At 38.2% G+C, this 23922-nt stretch overlaps 2 long non-coding RNA genes across 2 annotated transcripts; one reads left to right on the top strand and one right to left on the bottom strand.

The window, feature by feature from the left end:
- Nucleotides 1–2399: 2399 nt before the first annotated feature.
- LOC134758253 (uncharacterized) lies at nt 2400–23219 on the bottom strand. Its single transcript, XR_010133234.1, has 3 exons — nt 23133–23219; nt 8355–8593; nt 2400–2600 (listed from the first exon to the last, which is right to left on the bottom strand). It is a non-coding gene; the product is annotated as an uncharacterized lncRNA (long non-coding RNA).
- Nucleotides 12409–16639, top strand: LOC134758252 (uncharacterized). The gene is made up of 3 exons (XR_010133233.1): nt 12409–12457; nt 15447–15565; nt 16278–16639. It is a non-coding gene; the product is annotated as an uncharacterized lncRNA (long non-coding RNA).
- Nucleotides 23220–23922: the final 703 nt, after the last annotated feature.

A 23922-nucleotide genomic window follows, 5' to 3' on the forward strand; every position in this document is an offset into this window, starting at 1 on the left:
TTTATTTAGATATATTCTGCTTTAGACCCAATTAATTTGGAGCTCCCCTAGGGCAAGAGAGTACAAAGTGGGCAGGGAGCACAAAACGTAAAATAATGACTCCATAAAGTATGCTCCCCAAGCTTGGAAAGGCCATCTCCATGCTGATCTGAGCTTTGGCCCTGACCTACCTGCTGTTCAGTTAGTCATGTGCTGCAGGAGAGTAACAAATGCAGCACATTCTGAAATTCTCATTCTTAATGCTGTTATTCGCCTGAGTAGGGTAATATCTAATTAGAGCTTTGCCACTAAAACTTACTGTGGCATCCAGTTGCACGTAGCAGGGCTAACAATGTACCCTATTGCTTGTTCCTGGAAGAAAACAATAGCAAATTCCAAAGGCCTGTTCTGGCAGGACTGCAGCCAGAATGACCTACTTCTCTAATGCCCTACTGGCCTACTAAAATTACTGAGGTTCTGAGCTGTGTCATAAGATCACCTACAATAACAGCTGCTCAGGAGATCAAGCTCCAAAGGAGGAAGCACATTTCTGCTTCACTGAGTTGAGCCAGAATCTCCATTTAATGGTGCTTTCAGTGAAGACAAATGTGGTTCAGGGAAAAATAAACCTCCTAATTCATGGGGCTGACAATATAAGACTTATAACAAACGGAAAAACTCTTTTTGACCTTGTGAACAGACTCAGAGATAGGCTCTTGAGTTTCTCCAACTCTGTACTATATTTTTTAGATATTGGCTATATATTTTATTTTTTTTTTAAATTTCAATAGCTTTTAGGGTACAAGTAGCTTTTGATTACATGGATGAATTGCATAGTGGTAAAGTCTGAGATTTTAGTGCACTCATCGCCCAAGTAGTGTACATTGTACTCAAGATGTAGCTATTTCATCCCTTACCTCCCTCTAACCCTCCCTGCTCTGAGTCTCCAAAGTCCATTATATCACTATCTATGCCTTTGCAAACCCATAGCTTAGCTTCCACTTATAAGTGAGAACATAAGGTGTTTGGTTTTCTATTCCTAAGTGTAAGCCAGTATAGTTCACACATTCATTATAATAGCAGTCCAATGTTTTAGCTTCCTGTTTGTTAAAATCAAAATTTGAAAACAGAATAAATCAACTTTTTTTTTTTTTAAAGTAGACCTCAGTATTTCTGAATGATCAATGCTTGGAAGCAAGATCAAGTAATTATTTTAAAACTGTCCAAGGCCGGGCATGGTAGCTCACACCTGTAATCCCAATAGTGTAGGAGGCTAAGGCAGGTGGATCACTTGAGGTCAGGAGTTCAAGACCAGCCTGGCCAACATGGGGAAATTGTCTCTACTAAAAATACAAAAATTAGCCAGGCATGGTGGCGGGCACCTGTAATCCTGGCTACTTGGGAGGCTGAGGCAAGAGAATCGCTTGAGCCTGGGAGGCAGAGATTGCACTGAGCTAACATTACTGAGCTCTGTCACTAGGTGACAGAGCAAAACTTCATCTCAAAAACAAAACAAAACAAAAAACTGTCCAAAACTTACTTCGTGAGCTTCCGTAGTAAACATAGATTTATTTATTTATTTTTTTTGGTGGGGGGCATACTTGTTCATTGTTCTAGTGGCACACTCCCTAGACAGGTAAAGTCAATTCTGGGACTGATTCTTTTTCTTTAGGAAATCTTAGATGTTTTGAAAAATACTCCAAAGGTTTCAGACTGGAATATTATGTAACATCCTGTTTAGAACCTTAAAAAGGGAAAGGTATGCATAAATATTATATGGCAATAGTTTTCTCCTTCTCCTCTTTTCTCCACTCTTCCTCCTCCCTCTCCTTCTTTTCTTTCTTCTTTTTCTTCTCTCCATCCTTTCCTCCTTTTCTTTTTTTCCCTCCTCTTCCCCTTCTTTGTCTTCTTGTTCTTTCCTCTCCTCCCCCTGCTCCTCCTTCTCCTTCAGATCATCTGTTTCCCCCAGCCTACAGGGAAATCTGGGGTTCTGTGTAGGGCAGCGAAGGTGGTGAGTGGGGGCATCCTTTACTTAGAGAAAAGAGTAGGCGGAAAATGGGAACTTTGAATTAAGAAAAGAATTGCTAGCATCCTAGCTTGAAGCTACATTATTCAATATTGTGGCTTTATTTCCAGGAATAAGTGACTTGTATATGAATGTCTGACCATTCTTTCCAGTAAGCCAATGTATTACTTGCATTCTTGATTATGAGCCTTACCATCTTGAATCTCAGTCATATCCATATGATAAAACTATGCTAGGTGATAGGGATCCAAAGCTGAATGGTCCATGATCCCTGCACCGAAGAAACTCATTGTCTGTAATGGCAAATAAAAATAATTTGAGCTATATTACAGAGCTAAGTGGTAATAGTTAACACTTTAATTTCAATTTTTACAGAAAATTGTGAAGCATGTCTATAATATATTGTTTAAATAAAGTAGTCCAAGATCATACAACTATAGGATGTTACTCAAGGCTTGAACTGGCACGGTTTATGAGACAGCACTTGGAGTTTTGAAGAATGACAGAGGAAGAAGGACCTGAGGCCAATGACAGCTTCCGAGGGGAAATCATGTTTCACCTTAGTCTTGAAGAATGCACAGTAAACTCTGCATCCCTGGTGGACAAGACAGTTGAGGACATTTCATGTGGAAGAAAAGGAAGGAAAGAGATTGTGAAAAAAGAGATCATTACAGCAACTCTTGATATCTAATATGTCAAGTCCTCTTTCTTTGTTCTTAGTTCCATTGGGTAATTTTCTATATACATGTTGATATCAATTTGTTTTAATCAGATAATTGACCGAGGAAACTTTTTTTTTTTTTTTTTTTTTTGAGTCAGCGTCTTACTCTGTCACCCAGGCTGGAATGCAGTGGCGCGATCTCAGCTCAGTGCAAGCTCCGCCTCCCGGGTTCACGCCATTCTCCTGCCTCAGCCTCCCGAGTAGCTGGAACTACGGGGGCCACCACAACGTCTGGCTAATTTTTTTTTGTATTTTTAGTAGAGACGGGGTTTCACCGTGTTAGCTAGGATGGTCTCCATCTCCTGACATCGTGATCCACCCGCCTCGGCCTCCCAAAGTAATGGGATTACAGGCGTGAGCCACCAGGCCCGGCTGGAAACATAACTTTTAATAACCTCAGAAATAGACTACTGTATGAGCACTTGATATGAAAGAGGTAGCATTATATAACGCGGAAAAAGTTGCTGGGACAATTGAGTACCTGTATGGGAAAAAATCGAACTGGACCCTGTATTGTATGCTGTGGTGCCCTTCCCAGTTCTCCCCTTCAGAGTGATGACACTAATTGTTCCAGCTGCAATATTGCTGGTTGACAGGTCGCAGCTGAATCACTCCTCAGGAATTGCCCTTGGCCTAAAGGAGCTGCCTTGCTGAAGGCTGTGGTCCCTCCCTGAAGGCAGCTCACATCCAGAGACTGGCTGATGTGGGGATACAAATTCTATCAATTTGAGACAAGCTGAAAGCTACTATGGGACCTGCCAAGGCCTCCACTGCATATGCTTCACCATTCGTTTCTCCTCTGCCCAAATCTGCCTTCCTCACCTTTTTTCAGGTATAGTTCCCATGCTCATGCGCCAATAAACCACATGTTTACAAATCACCATCTCTGAGATCTTCCCAGGGAGGTCTACCTAAGACCCCTAACTTACACCCCACAATCAGCTCCAGGTAAATTAAAACTAAAGTACAGAAAGATGGAAATAATTCGCACAAGGTTATACATCTGAACAAGAAAAGAGCTGAGATTTAAACCTGAGAAGTCTGGCTCTAGAGTCTCTGCTCTTAATCCCTAATGGCAAATAAAATAAACCACTTATGGCTGCATGGAATGTCATGGATGAATTACACAAACATATTGTGGAGCAAATGAAGCAAGGCACAAAAAATACAAAAAGTATGATTTCACTTACGTGAAGCACAAAAGCAGGCAACATAAGTTGGATTGTTTAGAAATGCATACACAGATAGTAAAAGTATAAAGAAAGGCAAAGGAATGACTATGGAAAAAATCAGGAGGTGATTACTCAAAGGGAACAGGAAGAGGTGAAATAGGGGAGAGGGTTCTGAGAATGTTGGTAATGTGTTATTTCTTCATCTGAATGGTGGTTACACATATGAACATTTACCATTTATTTGTGTTTAACATTTATAATAATGGTTTTAAACTATAGGTATGTGTTCTTTCCTTTTTTTTTTTTTTGGGGGGGGATGGAGTCTTGCTCTTGTTGCCCAGGCTGGAGTGTAATGGAGAGATCTCTGCTTACTGCAACCTCTGCCTCCCGAGTTCAAGCGATTCTCCTGCCTCAGCTTCCCAAGTAGCTGGGATTTACAGGCATGTGCCACCATGTCTGGTTAATTTTTGTATTGTTAGTAGAGATGGGGTTTCACCATGTTGGCCAGGCTGGGCTTGAACTCCTGACCTCAGATGATCCACCTGCCTCAGCCTCCCAAAGTGCTGGGATTACAGGTGTGAGCCACTGCACCCAGCCAGATATGTGATCTTTTCACTTTTTTTTGTGAATGTGACATATCTTACAATTAAAAAATTGGAATAGAGAAATCCATGGTGAGAGGTGAGATGACTGCAGTAGAGAACCCTGTGAAAGATATGCTAAGTGTCAGGGTCACAGGGCTCTGTGTATAAGTGTTAGAGAGGGTTTTACTTCTTTTCTCTTCAGCCTTCACCATAAAATTTTGCAGAAACCTTCACAAGTTGTCTGGTTATGAGCAAGCAACTCTGAAGTCCTGGTGATCCAGAGAGGTGTTGCTTCTGATCTCTTTCACTATGGAGCCACAGAGACCTGAACTTCCCATCTCCCAGGGGAGCTTTGAGGCCCATGTTTTAATTTGCCTGCCTAGCTTTCTCTCCTGCATGGCGTTAGGCATCTCGGAGGCAACATTCTAAAACAAAACTCATCAGTAGCAGGATGAGCCTTGAAAATTCTTTCTTTTTCTTCCTGAGATTGAGTTCATATAGCATGAAATCATAAGTGAAACAAACATCCTTGTAACATAATCACACATGAGATGGCCACAAGATCTGAGTAGTATGAAAGGTCTGATTACCTTGCAGGTACTACTTCCCTCCAGGACAGCTCCCTCTCATCCTTTGCTCCTATGTCATTTGGCAGGCAAAGAGTTAGGGATAAAGGCTGATACTGAGGTTAAAAGGAGGGAACCACTGGAAGTCCTGAGCAAAGGGGGTTTGGGGTAGAAGAAAACAGTAGGATGAGGGGTATGAGGGTCCTTAACCAACTTTAGGGAGATGACCAACTGAGTGAACTGAAAGTCAACAACTGTGACATTGCAACAGTATGAGAAATGTGTGCCCAAGGCAGTGACTAGGGTTCAGACACCACCCTGGACTCCCAAGTCATTCCTACCTTATATTTTTGTAATTCTTTCCAGATATTTGTCAAACTAAGATTTAGGCCATGTAGGACAAGGATTGATCTGTTCCCTGTCATCCTCAATGGGAACACAGTTCTGGAGGCTCCACATACATTCAGTTTACCGACTCTACAAGCACATGTTAAGCATCAAGTATCTGAATAGGGCTCTGAAAGCCACAGATAGCACAATTCTTTCTATCAAGGAGCTCACAGTGTGGCTGAGGAGGCAACAGGCTATCTGACAAGGAGAGTGCCAAGCCCTTCTCAGGATGTGGGACAGGTCTCAGGGATAGCCCCTGTCTTAAAGAGTATACCTATGAGTTAAAATACATAATCATGAAAGAGAAAACTGAGATGAAGGAGTGTTAGACTTGAAGTAAGAGTTTTGGAAAAAAATTCTAGGAGAAATAGTTGAAGAGCTGAGTTTTGAAAACGAGTAGTTATTGTTACATTGAATTTAATTATCTTTCTGAAAAAAAGTTTTCTTTCAATTTATATTTTTTTCTTCTCACAGCTTTTATAGTGTCGTGCTTTGAATCCAGTAAGTGCATAAGGAATTGGGGAAGGACGTTTGGGGAAGGGGCTGGAGTAGTTTTAAAGGTTAAGACTTCCAGAAGGGACATGTAAGCATACATATATAAGCATTTATTTCTTTCAAATATGACTTCTTGGGCAATTAATGGAATAACACTTTAATTAAAGTCCTTTTATGATAACATAGAGCGGTGGAGCATGACTAGGAAAAATGAAGAATCATACTCTTTCCTGTCTTGATTCTTCAATGGATTCTTGAAAAAGTGTAAGAAGAGGTAAACTCATTATTTGATAGTTCAGAAACCTAGCCAACTCTGCAGGCATTTATCAAGACATTTCAATTGTTTGGTTTTATGAAAGTCTTTGTTTACATCATTATTGCAAAGAATAAACTTTTATTTGTTCACTGAAGAGTTTCTAAAGCGTTGGAATTTTAGCAGCAGGAAATCCATTTCTCAACTTGCACTTATCGCGTAAGAGGCATCAAATTGCTCATGAATTAATAGGCTAAAAGGCCTTATTGTTTCCTGGTGGGACTCTTTCACAGCGCTGGAGAAAACTGAATACCAAGTGTTGCTCATCATGTGTCTTGGGATATGTTACTGAGAGTCTGAGATTTACATAGAATGTATAGGAAGCAATGAAACCGAGTTAAGTAGAGAGGAATCTAGATCCTAGAGCAATGCTGTGGAGTCAGAAGGCTGTGCCAACAGAACCTTTAGCTACTACTTCTTTCGCACATGCACTGAGTCAGAAAATGTTGTTTCATGGGCTGTAGCTACTTGTCAGGCCGCTGACTCAACAAACTGAAATATTAGCCAAGTAAAATGTTGTGCAATTCCAGCTGCTCATTCATAGCACAATCTGTAGCCTCAGATTTGCCAGTCTTAGTCGACTAAGAGGAGCCGACATGAGGCAAAAGGAGAAACAGTCTGCCCTTAGCTATAAAGGACAACAGGATGCCAGCACACTAGGGTCATGAGTGCTCTTTTCCTCTTTCATTGAATTGGCGGGCCCATGACTAATTTATGCAAATATGACATGGAAAATAATTTCTTGAAGAGAGCTCCTTTGTGCCAAATGTTCCCTGCTTTTCTTTTGGTCTGGTCTATGGATGATATTAGCTTATTTTAGGGTCAGGCTTCCAATTTTCCTGCAAGACAGGGCCAAGAAATGTTTATTTCACAAAGAGGCCAAGGTCTGAGATGCAAGACTACAACTGAGTGAGGCTCCAGAGCAGGATGACAATAGAAGATGGTTTCACTGGCATTCCGTTCCTTTCTCCTCCCCACCCCCAATGTCAGAGTGGCCATGGTTCACTGAAGGAATAGTAATTGTCATCTAAACCTGGGAACAGTGGTGCTTGGTACTTGAGGGGTGACTCATTTAAATTTATTCACGTTCCCACTGGAAAAACTCTCTTCTCTCAACTAACAGGATACGAATAGCAATTCCCTAAGGTCATTAAGATATTAGAAGGAACTTTCATTATAATAAAATAAAGTATCTAGAAAAATTATTCTGCAATAGGAGAATGATAGTCCCTTGGTTCTATAGGAGCTCATTGTTGGTCAGTAAGTGTTTCCAGGCATCGCTTACAGTCCCTCTGAATTCTACCTGCGATGCGGTCTAAACATACTGCTCCTCCACCTGCACTGTCTTGAACTGGGTGGCTCCATTTTTTTCCCTAGATTTCATTCATTTTCTTTCTCTCCATCTAGTTAGCTCTGTTGGCAGAGAATGTTTGTCCTAGAGTTTGTTCTCATTGGACTGCTTGGTGAAGGTGGTTCTTTTAACACAAGCTGTAGCTCTAGAAATGAAGCATTAAAAGATCGAGTATTTATTCCTCATGGGCTAGACATCCCTTTCCATGTGTTGAACTGCCATAGCATTCTGTATTCAAGTAGGAATTCCCAGTAATTAGCTCTGGGTCCACTTTTATTGCTCCCAATCCATGTCTACTGGAAACACTGAGTTCTGAGCAATGACTAATGTCTGCATGCCCTGGTGAATGAATGATCATAAGTGAAGGTGGAGAGAAATAGCACTTCACAGGTGGAAGGGACCTAAAAAATAAATCTGCCCCATCTCTCTCAATTTCCTGATGAACAAAGAGATATTCAGAGAAGTTACTCATTCACAGTTGCTTGTTGGTGGTAGCCAAGTCCCTGATATCCACTTCTAAGGCACTGTTAGTTACACTATGATGTCTATTATCTTAACATTATGAAAAGGGTTGCAGTAAAATGTATTCAGTTCTACAAATAGTTATTGATTCTCTCTTATGTACAACTACAGTTTATCATATACTGGTCACAGACGTCAGTGCTGGGGATACCCACAAAGTCTTTGCTCTCCTGGAGTTCACATTTAACAGAAGGATAGATTACAAGAAAAACACAATTTGTATTATGGTTATGACCTTTAGTTATCACACTATGCAATGAGATAATTTTCACTGGAAATGGCTGGCTGCATGTTGCTTTACAAGTGTAGTAAGCATGTTATCTTCTGTCTTCTGTGGCATTCTGAACTTAAAACGCTTCTGCTCCATGAGTGCATGCTTAGGGCCAGGTATCCTGTTTTCTGGTTCTGAAGATGTGGTCACAGTAATCATGGCACTTGGCAGGGTAGGCTGTTTAGAAGGCATGCAACAAGCAACTGGAGGAAACCAGAGAGAAAACCAAAGAAGAAAGTTATCCAAAACCAGTTGGGAAAATTTGTTTTATAATATTTTAGATTATATATATATATATATATATATATATATATATATATATATATATTTGCTAAGGAATTATAGTAAATCAGAGTTTTCTGTAAATATTTTTTGTATAAAAATTAATTACCTCATGAAATAGAAAATAAAGGAGTTGAGGGGAGCACTGAAGAGACTCCAGCAATGTGGCCACTGGAAGGCAGCTTCTCTGTAGAAAGGCCTTGCTTTAACCCTGGTGAAATAACCCCTCAGAACTTTTTTGCTTTTAATTTCAAGATTTTTTCAAAAAAAAAAAAACCAACATTCTACTGACTGGATTACAGCCTAGAACACTGGCATTCTGAAGGTTTTAAACAAAATATTACTAATGCCACTATATATAAACCAAATTGTCTGAATTCTTCTAGGCAGCAACTGCGTCTATAACAGTGACTTGATAATTTAGACAAAAGTAATCCATCAAAGAAAAGTTATCCATGTATTCCCCATATGCCATGCTAAGTAGTCTTTCCTCCACAGACAAGACCTAGTTCTTGCCCTAGGGTAGCTTATATCCAGATGGAGAGACAACATGAGATAGATACTCCTGGTCAGATATTCTTAGCAGCAAATCAGACTAAAGGCCACAGTAAGTCCAGAACGTTAGTTTCCAACGACATAAATGCAGAAAACTTGTACACTCTAACTCATTACACTGATGTGAATGATTATAATATGCATAAAGATGTCTAGATTACAGACTTTTGAGAAGTCACAATCAGGATCCTATTTGAGTTAAGTAGAATATCTGATTAAAACATCTATGTTGAGTACCTACTATGTGGCATATAGTAGGTGCTCATTATAGATGTTTGCTTGCTATTTACTTTGATTGATCCCATGAGGGCTCACATTTCATGATGCTTTACAGCACGGTTCCCCAGTCCCCGGGCCTGGACCAGTCTGTGACCTATTAGGAACCAGGATGCACAGCAGGAGGTGAGTAGCGGGTGAGCAAGAAAAGGTTCATTTGTGTTTACAGCTGCTCCCCATTGCTTGCACTACCATCTGAGCTCCACCTTTTGTCAGATCAGCTGTGGCATTAGATTCTCATAGGAGCACAAATCCTCCTGTGAACTGTGCATGGGAGGGATCTCGGTTGCATGCTGCTTATGAGAATCTAATGTCTGATGATCTGTTACTGTCTCCCATCATCTGCAGATGGGACCATCTAGTTGCAGGAAAACAAGCTCAGGGCATCTACTGACTCTACATTATGGTGAGTTTTATAAGTATTATCTCATTATATATTACAATGTAGTAATAATAGAAATAAAGTGCACAATAAGTGTAATGTGCTTGAATCAACGCTAAACTATCTCCCCACCCCTTGTCTGTGGGAAGATTGTCTTCCATGAAACTGGTCCCTGGTGCCAAAACGGTTGGGAACCGCTGCTTTATAGCACTCAAGATAAGCAAAGTGCCTGCAGCCAAGGACGTGAGTCACCAGAACTAGGTGGAAGAACCACTCTGAGAAAGAAACTACTAGCACAGGAAAGCAAAAACGACTTCCTCTTGCAATCGTGTCCTAAGAATTTCTGTTGGAATTTTCTTTTCCATTTCTTTCTCTTTTTTATTTTCTTTATAAACTTTTAAAGCCAGTTTCACAACTTGCATATAAAGAATGTCAGCTGCTTTATTAGTGGTGTTCCACTTGGCATTTATAGGGAAGCCGGGCAGTCCCTGTTCTTAGCATAAACACACTTCATAGTGGATTTTCTTTATCCAGCCCAGCAGGCTGGCTCTTTCCTTGGGAATAATATTGGGCATGTGATTGTTCCATCTTCAGATCCTGTATCAACCCGCACATGCTCTTCCAGCTTGCAGCTTTCAAAACCAAAGACATGGCTCCCAAACTAGCTACTTTCCAAATCTATTTTAATAAAGGTGCTTCAGGGAGCTGATGATACCAATCCACAAAACAATTTCACAGGGAGAACTGGGCCCATTATCTCAGCTCTGTGTCTTAGTAGCTTTGCAAAAGATCATTTCCCAGAGCCTGAGTTTCCAATGACATAAATGCAAACAATTTGTAAAATCTAACTCATTACACTGATGTGGATGATTATAATATGCATATTGATGTCTAGATTGCTGACTTTTGAGAGTATAATAAAGCAAATGTTACAAAGAAGGTGAAAATGCAAATATATATTAAGAATCTGCTTTAAGCTAGGCATGTGCTGGCTTTATATGTGATTCTATTTATTTGATTTTTAATACAATTTTATAAGAAGAGAGTATTAGTTATATTTGATAGGTAAAATAATGAGGACTCAGTTATTCAGAGTCACACAGGCAGCAAACAGAGGGATTGGGATTCTACTTATAAACGATTTGACTTTATACCAGTGCTCTTTCAACTGGACTAGGTGGCTGCTGCCACACAATAAATCACACCATCAGAGAATCTCCTAGGTGACTGTTTCACTAAAATGCAATTTCTCTGAACAAAGAACGACAATTTTTGGCCAGGAGAGACATTCTGAAACTATACAAAAGTATACAAGGATCACTCACCTTCTAAAAAAATATTGTTCTGCCTGTGATCCTTTTAGAAAATAGAAAACAACAATAGAAAACTCCAGTGGAGATTTAAGAATTTAGTTCAGAATATTATATTCCTTTAGATTATAGTTTAGCGAAAATTGGTGGATTATTCATTTATGAAAAAGATTAAATCTCTGACAACGTACATAATAAAAACTACCATACATATTGATATTTAATTTAATAAATATCCATACATATTGATATTTAATTTAATAACTATCCATACATATTGATATTTAATTGATTTATTGAAAAGAATAGAGAGATTGGGCAAGGTTGCTAAGGGTCAGGTTCACTCTGACAAAGGTCTGGTCTCTCTGATTTCCACCATTGCTTAACTTATTCCAAAATATGCAGCCTCATTTTAAGGTAAATAACTATGAGACGAGTGACAAGTGTGAAAACATTGTGTTTTCTTTCCAGGATGCTGAATTGAATTGATGTCATTGTAAAAAGGGAAATGAGTTCTCTGGCTAGGTTTGGGGAACAAACCTCAGACTATCAAGAGTTCTTGAATTTTAATTGTGACCAGTGTCCTGAGCAATTGGCTTCATCTAGGCCTCAGATCACAAAACAGAGTTGTATAAAATGGAAAGTGCAATGCTTTTTTAGTAAAATAACTTTTCTCTTCCTTCCTTTCTTGCTTTTTTCCTTCCTTCCTTCCTCCCTCCCTCCCTCTCTTCCTTCCTTCCTTCCTTCTTTCCTTCCCCCACTTTTTTTTTGGCAGGGGGATAGAATGTAAGACTATATATATCAGATAATTCTTTGGGCTACATTTTGAAATTTTCATCTGATAATTTACTTTTGTTTCTGTGTGGTAGGAGTGAGAGCTCTCAATTATTTAGCACTAATTGTGTGCCAGGTTCCATCTGAAGGCTTGACAAGAGTCAACTTAATTCTTTGCCATATTTTGAGGTAGATACTACTGGCACCATTTTTTAGACTGAGAAAGGAGATGCAGAAAGGATAAGATGTTGTCCAAATCCACATTGACAGTAAGTTTTGGACATGAGTCTTTAATCTAGCAATATCTGACTTTAGAGTGTGTTCTTAAGCACTACTCTGTAAGTTTTAAGCAGCTCCTTTATGATGTCATTGAACCGGGTTTTCCAGTCACATTATACATGTGGAGATTAAGACCCATAATAACAATGACAACACTTTCATAACAGTTCATCTGTGTTAACATACAAATTCTCGCAGCAACACTCCAGGTAAGTGCTCTTTTTATCTCAGTTTTATGGATTAGTAACTGAATGCAGAGAGGTTAAGCAACTTGTCCAAGATCACATAGGAGTAGGTAGTAGAATTGGGATTTAAAGCCACACTCTTAACCACAATTCTACTCTGTCCCTCTGAGTTATAAATTTAATTAGTATGACATAAATATATGTGCAGCTCTTTTAAAGATTTACTGTGCATATTTTTAAAATTGTTACCACATAAGCATTCTAGGCTTTTATTAGTCCTCAAACTTTAACATTTATGCTTTCATTTTTATCTTGTAAAGTCTTAATTTATAATAAAAAATGGATGTGTACTGTCCCATATGTCTTATTTATTTATTTATTTATTTATTTATTTATTTATTTGAGATGGATTCTCCCTCTGTTGCCCTGGCTGGAATTCAGTGGTGCCATCTTGGCTCACTACAACCTCTGCCTCCTGGGTTCAATCTATTCTCCCACCTCAGCCTCCCAAGTAGCTAGGATTACAGGCTCCCACCACCAGGCCCAGCTAATTTTTTTGTATTTTTGGTAAAGACAGGGTTTCACCATATTGGCCAGGTTGGTCTTGAACTCCTGACCTCATGTGATCCGCCTGCCTCGGCCTCCCAAAGTCCTGGGATTACAGGTGTGAGCCACTGCACTGGCCCCATATAAAGAGGAAGATTTTCCAAACACTGATGAAACCTCTAACAACATACTCTGCAGTTCATAGATCGTTCCTACCTAGAATTTAATTTGTATATGCATACTGTTTCTTCAAAGCATTAAGAATGTGCAAACAAGACTTCTTGGAAAAGTGAGGCATGTGGCATGCACAGTCATGAGCTTCATGGCAGGAGGGCAAGGGGAACACTAAGTCACTTGGGGCCATGAGAAAGGAACTCTGGTCCTGTCCTGTCCTTTCCCAGAGCAGGGATCCTAACACTTCTAAGAGAAGGGCCATTGGTAGCCTCTAGTTCTCAGAACTGTTTTTCTGCTAATGAAAATTAACACCCTTGATTTTGGACAGGTTAATGTGAGATATCTATTATTTCCCCAGTGAGATATCATGTTGGCAGTTGGATATATTCAAGTCTTGAGTCAGTTGATACTGAGTAGATAGATAGATACATAAATACATACATACATAGAAAATATTAACAGCAAAATGATGCTGATGGCTCAGGATGTGTGTTGAGACAGACAGAACTGGGTTTTGTCATTCAAGCAGTTATTCACACCCAGTGTCACCTAGGCCAAGGTTTGAGCTGCAGTCACTTCAACTGTGAAATGAGGTTTCCTTCAACAGATATATATTGAATGCCTACAATGTTCCAAGCACTGTTCTAGGTACTGCATAGAGCAGTGAAAAAAAAAAAAAAAAAAAAAAAACTGACAAAATCTTCACCCTTCTTAAGTTTATATTCTAGTGTGTGTGTAGGAAGGAGGGGAACATGGAAAGTCAGGTACTAAATTGGTGAAAGGGGAAAATATATAGTATGTCAAATGCTTACAAGTATTAAAGAATAAAATAATGCAGAGAAGGTGAAAGGAAGTATCTGCTGCAGGAAGAGATGAGGAGCTGAAGATGGTGAGAGTTAGAATTGTAAATAGGACAGTCAAAAAAATCTTCACAGAGAAGCAAAAATTCTAAGGCAGGAGAGGGAGGGAGTCAGGTAGCTATCTGAGAGAAGACTGTTTCAGCAGACGGAAACAGTCTTCAACAGAGGAAAGAGCTAGTGCAAAGACTCAACGCCTTGTGAGATAAAGGGAAAAAAATCAGTGTAGCTGAAACAGACTGAATGGAAATCAAGAGGGCATAGAAACCACAGAGGGGTTGAAGATGTCACTGCAGTTTTAGGCTGAGAGACTGGAAAGATGGAGCTACTGTTTACTGAAATGGAAAACTCTTTGGGAGAAGTATATAATTTTGGACAAGTTAAGTTTGAGATTTCTATTGCTGCCCAAGCGAGTTGTCAAGGAGCCATTTGGATAGTCATATCTGGAGTCAGCAAAGGAGACCAGGCTGTACATATACATGTGCAAATTGTCAGGTTTTGAGGATATTTATAGCCACAAAAAGTGGGGATAGGTAGAGAAGGAAAGAGGTCTCAGTTCCAAGGGATTGGAGTTGGCTACTGTTTAGAAATCTAGGAGGAACCAGCAACAGAACAACAGAGAAACCAGCAACAGGGTGGTAGAGAAAATTCAGGAATGTGTAGTATCCTGGAAGCCAAAGGAAGAGGAAGAGAAAGTAAGCTTCTACGTGAAATGTCGTAGATAAACTACTTTCTTCACAGCCTTACTGCATGAGTTAAATAAAATGCACAGCATTACTGCATGAGTTAAATAAAATGCTATTTGTACAAAACAGCATAATATCTGGCACAGCACTGCAGGTAAAGCTTGTTTTCATTTTCTACAATGAAGTTTTAAATGAATATTTAAAAATATATTTTGGACTTCTCAAAGCGAAATGAAATCCCATTTATAATTTCATAAAGATATTTTATCTGCTAATATCAGGACATCATTTTCTCAAACACAATGAAACTTTTTAAATGTGAGAAAATAAAATATTTCTTAGAGGTATTTCATAAAAGCTTAAGATAGACTCTTTTTGCCTTATAACATTTATGTATAATTTAATAAAAGGTAGTAATGAGAAAATCAGATCTAATATATAGAATTTTGTTTCATAACCAAATTTTTAGAAATAAGTCATCTTATATATTAAAGAATAGCTAGAAGGAGAGAGGGATGAATTTTATGTATAAAATTTATGTATAATAATTTTTCCTTATAAAATTTATGTATAATTTTATAAAAGGTAATAATGAGAAAATCAGATCTAATACATAGAATTTTGTTGCATAATCAAATTTTTAGAAATAAATTATCTTATATATTAAAGGATAGCTAGAAGGAGAGAGGGATGATGAAAGGAAAAGAACAAGACATTTTTCATGCTTACTCTGTGTGACACACTCTGCAGGGCGCTTTATGTGTGGATCTTTTTTAGTCTGCGTATTAACCCTACAAGTTGGAAATGGCTCCTCTCAAACACTGGAGATAGAGCAGCCCAAATGTATCTGCTACTGTGGTGCCTTCCATGTGAGTATTTTCTCCAAATGCTAATTTGGAGAAAACAATTTATATGAAGGGAGACACCGTATTACTTATTTGCCCTCAAAAATGAAAGTAACCCAAGGCTGGAGATAGGAATTTGTCCCAAACAATGTCTTCAGCCACCCCTCCAAACAAAGTTTGAAAAGGATGTGAATAAGTAAATGCAGAATCAGAATTTTCTATCTCTTCTGGCCTAAGTTCTTCATTTCTTAGTTGAAGATAACCAAGGCCAAATCACGTAATCAAATGACAGAAAATTATTCTGGAGACACAACTAGGCATATCAGATCTGTGGGTTTTTGGCTTGTGATGTCCACACACAACACCTGTGAACAGGCACACTCAGCCTACCAGGAAAGGCACTCATCATGTGTCATCTACAGATTTTCTCAAGACTAGAGCATTTGTGAGAAATGACCGTAAGGCTTTCCCTGTGGAGTTGAATACAAAGATTGAACATAGACATTTTGAATAATCCTAGTGACTTGCGGATCCAGTTTCCATAGAGCACTAGGTTCTCCAAGCCCACATTCACTAAATGAGGTTCCATGGCAGGTGTAAAATCTCATTGGGTGATTGTGTCATGCTGTGCTTATAGCACTATGTTGGGGGAAAAGAGAGGAAAACCTGTTATTGAAATCTGTGCTATTTTACATGACATTTTAATTACTTATTTTTAAAACATCTCTCCTTCTAGAATGCAAAACTCTCTGAGGGGCTGAGAATATGTCTACTGCTACCAAAATTGTAACCCCCGTCATCTAGTAAAGAGTTGGTACACAGTGAACATTTGCTGTGGGGATGTATTCTGCTTCATTCCAGAGGCCTGCCAATTCTTAATCTCACTGTAGGCTGAAGAGCTGCTCACATAGAATACTTGTAGTGCCTTCCATTTTCACCAGTTTAGATCAGTGCACAGAGAGATGCTGAATTACTGCTCAAGAAATACAGATCCACATGCCTTCAACTTCAGAATCTTTAATTAGAGGTGAATGTTGAGTCTACTAAACTGTATAGCCTGTAAAGGCAGGAACGGTATTTATCTCAGTCATATTTAATCCCAAGAGTCTTCATAGTACCTGGCCCATATCCGTTGTTCAATAATTGGTTTTTTAAATACCTAATTTATTAAACAATGTGTTTGATTAAACAGCAGTGACAAAAAAGGGCTTACTCAGTCTTAAGTGCTAGAAGTAAAGACAGTCATGAGGGGCTTGCAATGAGCTCCACTGGGGGGAGTTTTTCTTCTTCACATTTTTGTACAATGAATGTCATCACAGGACACAGCAGATACCCAAGAAATATTATTTTATGGTATATTATACTCAAAGAAAACCAGGAAAGTCAAAAGACTCTTAATTAATAGAAAACTGCTGAGTCAATAGGACAGCTCATATAAATAAATTGTGTTCAGAATTTGATTTTCTAAATTAAAAAAAATTATTTACTACTATCTCGAGTATACCAAATGTTTTAAGAATGGATTTGTGAAACTACGGCCATTTAAATAATATCTTGAAATGTTCAAATATCAAATCTTTATTGAATTATATTCTACATAGTGATTAATCAAAAACTAAACTAGATCTTAATTCTCACTGTAGAAAGTAAGTAGTCTTATAATATATTTGTAAAATTAACATTTTAACTTTTGATTATGTCCATTTGGATAGAAACAAAGTTAGAGCTGATAGTGACCCCACTGAGGTCTGATAGGGTCTCTTAATGTTGAAGAAGCAGTAAAATCAGTAACAGCTTTCATTCATCTTCAGGAACTGTATATGGTTATACTTTGTTATACCAATGGTTTCTTAGACTTGTGAACCAGTTATAGATAATAGCCCAATAAGAACAGAATAGTAGCCCATAAATCAAGCTGTGTCTCCTATTCAACTACATAAAGATACAAATATATATATATATATATATATATATATATATATATATATATATATATATATATATATTTTCCAAACAGGTCTCACTCCATTGCTCAGGCTGGAATTTTATGATTTTTTTAAGCTCATAAGGGAGTAATTCTTAATTGTTAGGTGGAGCTCAAGAAGGGTCAGTGAAGACCCGCAAAGTGGTCAAAATGCCAGGCTGAGCTGCTCTTCAGTTTGGATGCCTGCAACAAAAATGAAACAAAACAAGAAAACAAGCAAAAAAAAAATCACTTTTTGTTCTGTAAAACTTTACATTTGGAAACTTACCAACTCAGGTAACATGAGAGGATTAAATGAAGATAACAATCAAGTAAAATAACTGGCATAGCACCTGGTTCTAATAGGCTTCTATAAATGCTGCTTCCCACCACTCCTCTCTCTTCCACCTGTTTCACCTTCTGAGAACCCTGAACCATGATTTCCAGCTACATTATGCCTGGGCATCATGACTATTCAGCTCCCTGAAGGGAATGCCTTCTGACGATTGACACTTAGTATCTCTTTCTTACTCCTCTGCCTATCCCCTTGTCTTATTCCCTTACTACTCTCAACCAGGAAGGTGGAATAGCTGAAAGTAGATTTCTTCCAACATGAAAATGCCTAGGTCATTAGGTACATAAGAGGTGCTAACTAATTGATAAATAAATAAGGAGAGAGACAGAGAGAGAAAGGAAGGAAGGAAGGACAAAACCTAAGATAGTATAAGCCACTGCTAACCTGTGATGTTAGATCTAAGACGTCAAAGAGGAACTGGAGTGCTGGTGATTCCACCACTGTGATGCCTTGCTGTGGTCACAGTGCAAGCGCTGGGTATATATGTCATTCTAAACTGGAGATATAGGACCTATTTCATGTGAGAACAAGCCTGTTTGATATCAGGCATCACCTGGTCAAGCCCTAGCATTGACCATTATTCCAAAGAAATAAAAAAACTCCTCTGTGAGATCAGGCTCAAAGGACAGGACTTGAGTTTAAAATAGATTTCTGAAAAGACTCAAAATCAAAGAGCATGAAGTTGTGGCTAACCTGCAGAGAATGCCTATGGATTTCGTTTTAATTCTCAGAAAACGAGATGAGCGGGGCATCAGCTGAAGTTGAGAATGACTAAATGTAGAGACACCTAAGAAGATTACTACTTTTTATAGTGATTAATGCTCTTAATGAAGTCATTCTTCCAACTTACCACTTTGTAAGAGGTTTATATACATTCACAGCTGCCCCTCTTCCTTCAGCAAACCAATGGTATGGGAGATATAGTACTTGACTTGGAATCAGGCAGTCTGATTTATAATCTGGCTTTTCACTATCAGCTGTATCAGCATGGTAAGTCACTTAAATGTTCTAATCCTTGTTGTCCACTCCACTCCCCACTGCAAAATGAGGATATAGTAGATTCTGTTGGTGCCCATCCATCCCCATTCCCTTTCCCAGACCAGTGCACCCACTCTCCAGCTACCAGAAGTGCTGGCTGATAATGGCTGACAGTTGCCACTTTGCCAGGAGAAATGTCCTTGTCTGGAGAAATGTCCTTGCACCTCACCTCCTTCCCCTCATAGCTCACTGGCAATAAGTAGCCAACATCAGTAATGGGGAGTAATAATGAATGTGTATTTCACAGAGTTGTTAGGATGAAATAATTTAGCATACATGAAAATGCCTATGATGCTAAAGTAAATGCTGAAATTAAAAAAAAAAAAAAAAAGAACAGACCAGGCACAGTGGCTCACGCCTATAATCCAGGCACTTTTGGAGGCTAAGGTGGGAGGATCACTTGAGCCCAGGAGTTCAACACCAGCCTGGACAACACGAGGCAAGTCCTGTCTCTACCAAAAAAAAAAAAAAAAAAAATTACCCAGGTGTGGTGGCACGTGCCTATAGTCCTATCTACTTGGGGGACTGAGGCAAAAGGATATCTTGGGCCCAAGAAGTCAAGGCTACAGTGAGCTGTGATTGGACCACTGCACTCCTGAGCAACAGGTGAGACCCCGTCTCAAAAAAAAAATTAAAAAAGGAACTAAGAAAATTATAGCCCATTGCTAACCTCTAAAATTAGACTCATTATGTCAAAGAAGATAGCCACAAATTTTTACACTTTCTAAGAGAAAATTCTGGTGGAATGGATGGCATATCCGATTCAGAATGGCAGTGTTTGTGTTCTCACATGTGGAACAGGCTTTTTACATCATCAGAAGAAATGCTGTCAAATGGTTATGCCAATAATGTGTGAGGTAAGAGGATATTGTCCTCGATGTCAGGCTGTCTTCCTTAGCAACTTCCTGGAAAATTACAAACATTTATACTTTCAAATAAGTAGAATGTTTGGCGTGGCTCATTGCTGCTCTTTACCCATTGGAAGCTGATTTGAGATTTGTTTTGATTTAGGCCTTTCAAATAAGCAACTAAGAGTAATTCTCTTTGTAAATGATAGTGACCATAGTTGCACTCTTTGTTGAATGCATATTGTATACTGATTACTCTACATACACTAATTATATCAGTTAATCCTTCAAGGGAGTTACAATTATCCCAACTTTGTACACAAGGAAATGTGGACTCCATCATTAAATAATTGGCTGAGGTCACCCCACTGGTAAGTGTGTCAGATTCATGGTTGGAAGCCGGCTTTGTATGACCATACAGTCTGCGCTCTTGCCACCATTTTCTTTAGAGCCGAATTAGGGCTGTGTGTGGAAAGGCACATGTCCATGTTTTTATTTTATGCTTTCACTCTTTTTTTCCCTTCACACAACTTGCACAATGAACCTGTTTTTGTCTCTCTCTTCAACTATGTAGTTTGTTTCATTTGTTTTTTAAACTCTTAGTGAGATTGCTAAAGCTGGGAGAAACAGTCACCGATGGGCCTCTCCTCAGGCTGCTCAGATGACTCTCTTAATTTCCATAGAGTTTGATATTTCTATGTCGACTGAGGAAACTGAGATATTTCTGACCACATATAGTAGACCAAACACTTAACTAAATATTTTTGCCTATGCTGTCTTGTTCAGTTCTCAAAACAGTCCGGGAAGTAGTAATTATTAGCCCCAATTTATATATGAGAAACTTGGGGAGAAGACAGATTAAATAACTTGGTCAAAGTCACATGGTGGGCAGCAGGTTTAGGATTTTTTTTCTAATGCACTTAACTCCAAACTCTGTGTTATTTTTATTGCACATTGCTGCATGTTGCCTAAATACCTGAAAGCATTGTTTCCATTTTTCCAGTTATTCGTCTCTTTTAAGAATAATAACTTCAGTTCTGTCATTTTGTCATGATCTAGTGGTAACCCAAGGAGGAAGGAAAACTATTGTCTCAGAGAAAATGTGCTGTTGAAAGTCTAAAGAGTAGATTACCTTGTAAGTATTTTGGTTTCTAAAGAGAAAAATGTGAAGTCATCGAGCCATGAAAAAAAGCTGACTCAAATTTAAAAGATTGTTTTGAGTATTAGTGTTCTAGCAAAATGACAGTGGTTTGTGGCAATTTCCTCCTTTAGCACAGTCACTGTGGAAGGACTAGAATGGTTAGAATTACACCCTGGCCTAATCACCAGAAGATGGAAGAGAAGTGAATAATATGTAGGAACTATTCTGAGCACAGATATTTACAAAGAACTACTAAAGGGATTACAAAAGGAAGATTCTCATTTATTGGTGAATCAGAACTGTGGAATTGAATGGTGCAATTATTTTATATAATGTGAGAATGGGCTAATGTGAGAAATCATCCTTAATACTCATATCTTGCACAGATTGAGGAAGAAAATCTTCCTGACCCTGCATGCAGGATTTCACAATATTTCAATGTTATTATGAGTACATAGGTAAAAGGTAGAAAGAAGATGTGATAATGATATGTCTGGCAAACTTGTGGCTGCTCTGCCAAAGATAATCACAAGATACCAATAGTGGGATCAAGTGAACCTGAGTTGAGGAAGTTAAGTAAGAATGTTATTACTAAACAGAAGTACCTCAAGTCTCCCATGAAATATTCTGGCATTACCTCCCTTTTCAAAAAATGTTCTTCAAAATTGGTTATTATTTGGGGCGTGTTGATCATTTTCCCCTTTAAAGATGATGCTGAAACATTATGGTGGCTGCTTATGTTAATCTATTCTGAAAACATGTTTTGGGAGCAACAATGAATTGCTCATAAAAATTTTCCCTAGAGCCACGTTAGTTATATTCTTAGCAGTTGCTCAAAATTCAAGATGCTGGCAATGATTGTTTGCTTGTTAAAGTATATCTAATCTGGGGATTCATTCAGCTAACCTCTACTACATAGATTGTAATCTTTCTCTTTTTTAAATTCATTTTTTTTGTTTATTTTTTCGTAAGGCTGGTCAAGGTATGCTGACTTAAAAAGTGAAGTGTCAAAATGACATACCATTAAGCTGACCTAATAGGGTAGCTCAAATAAATATCATATTTGGACTGAACATAGAGATTATTGAAAACTTTCTTGATAATACATGGTTATTCTTTAGAATTGCATATCGAAGCTTAGTTTTGTAACAGCTCATATATCTCAAAGATTTTATGATTTTAAATACAAGCACATATTCCTATCAGAAATTTGAATTTAAATTCTGAAATGTAAAAAAATTCACGTTTTTTGAGAGAGATGACACAAAGGCAAAGCATATCATGGCCTTATCATAGCTATACTTTGAGACATCTCAACTTTTTGTGGGTATTTGACTGAGGAACTTTAAAGGACCTATTTACTTTTTCTGACATATCCCTCAAATGAGACCAACACTGTTGAAGTTCCATTTGTAAATTTATCACTAAGACAGCTGCAGAAAGGGATAAAGAGGATGAGTGTAACTCCAGCCACTAGTTTAGTAGATGAAGAATCTGATGTCCAAAGAGATTAAGCGGCTTTCTCAAGGTCACAGAGCAAGCAAGCAGTGGAGCCAGTGCTCAGAACCCAATTTTCTGAAGTCCTGCTTAGTTTAGACCACTTGGGAAGTGCTTTAAAGCAAGGAGAAATTATGTAAAATAAATGAATATGCTTAATTATCAGCCTTTAATATTGCAGGACAGAGTCTATTAGCTGAGATTTATCTGGTCTGCTAAGCACGCAACAAGATGATTTTAATAATCGAGTTTTATAAGTGATTTACCATGAAAACTGTAGTCCACATCTTTCAGTCAAAGGGAAATAGAAGATCAAATGATTAGTTTAGGTTAGTCCATAGATAAAATTCCAAATTTTATATGAGTTTCCTTGAGAAGAGCCCTCTAAAGAGGTCTTAACACATAGGTTAGCTCTTGTGCCACTAAAAATATTGTCCTTTTTGACATTTAGAATCTTTGTTCACTTTGTAAGTAGAAATCTCTTGCCCATAAAAACATGGCCAAATATTTACAACTCTTCAAATTGTAGTTCTATTTTAGGTTTGAAATACACAACATTTGTACAAGTTAAAAATGGAGATTAGAATCTTATAATGTAGGATTTGGACAAGATGACTTCTAAAGACACCTATAGTTCTCAAATCTTAGGTATGACAATAAGTGATTGTATTAGTTCATTTTCATGCTGCTGATAAAGACATACTCAAGACTGGGCAATTTACAAAAGAAAGAGTTTTAATTGGACTTACAGTTCCATGTGACCAGGGAAGCCTCACAAACAGGGTGGAAGGCAAGGAGGAGCAAGTCATATCTTACAGGGTGGCAGGCAAAGAGAGAGCTTGTGCAGGCAAACTCCCATCTTTTAAAACCATCAGATCTTGTGAGATTCATTCACTATCACAAGAACAGCACAGGAAAGACCCGCTCCCATAATTCAATCACCTCCCACCAGGTTCCCCCCATGACACGTGGGAATTATGGGAGTTACAATTCAAGATGAGGTTTGGGTGGGGACACAGCCAAAACATATCAATAATTGAGTAATTGCTATATCTTATGTACAATGGGATTAGTGTGATAAATTTACTCATTCGGCAAAAAGAGAAAGGATCAGCAAAAGGGAGAAAAAACTTTCAATATTAATAATTATTTATTAGTGGTCTTAGTATTACAGAATCCAAATACCATAGAACTTTAAAATAGTCTGAAAACAAAGAGATTTAGATAATTTTTTCTCAAATAATTATTATTAAGAAGATTGCTGAATCTTGGATAATCAGTATCTTTATAATTTCTTCATTATGCTAGTGTTGTATATTGTGCAATTTCCTTATTACAATGCTTCATGGGCTAATGACACAATAGCAGATGTGTATCATGGATAAATGAGAAAAGCTTGTAGATTCTCATTTCTGGAAAAGCCTTGGAGCTCATGGAGTGTGGTTAAGAAGGCAGGCTCTGGAATTTGATATTAAAGTTTGAATCCTGCTCTGTCATATACTCCTATGGGACCTTGAACAAGCTGCATATCCTCTCTGC

This window comes from Gorilla gorilla, chromosome 3 (genome assembly GCF_029281585.2).
Source record: "Gorilla gorilla gorilla isolate KB3781 chromosome 3, NHGRI_mGorGor1-v2.1_pri, whole genome shotgun sequence".
NCBI lineage: Eukaryota > Metazoa > Chordata > Mammalia > Primates > Hominidae > Gorilla > Gorilla gorilla.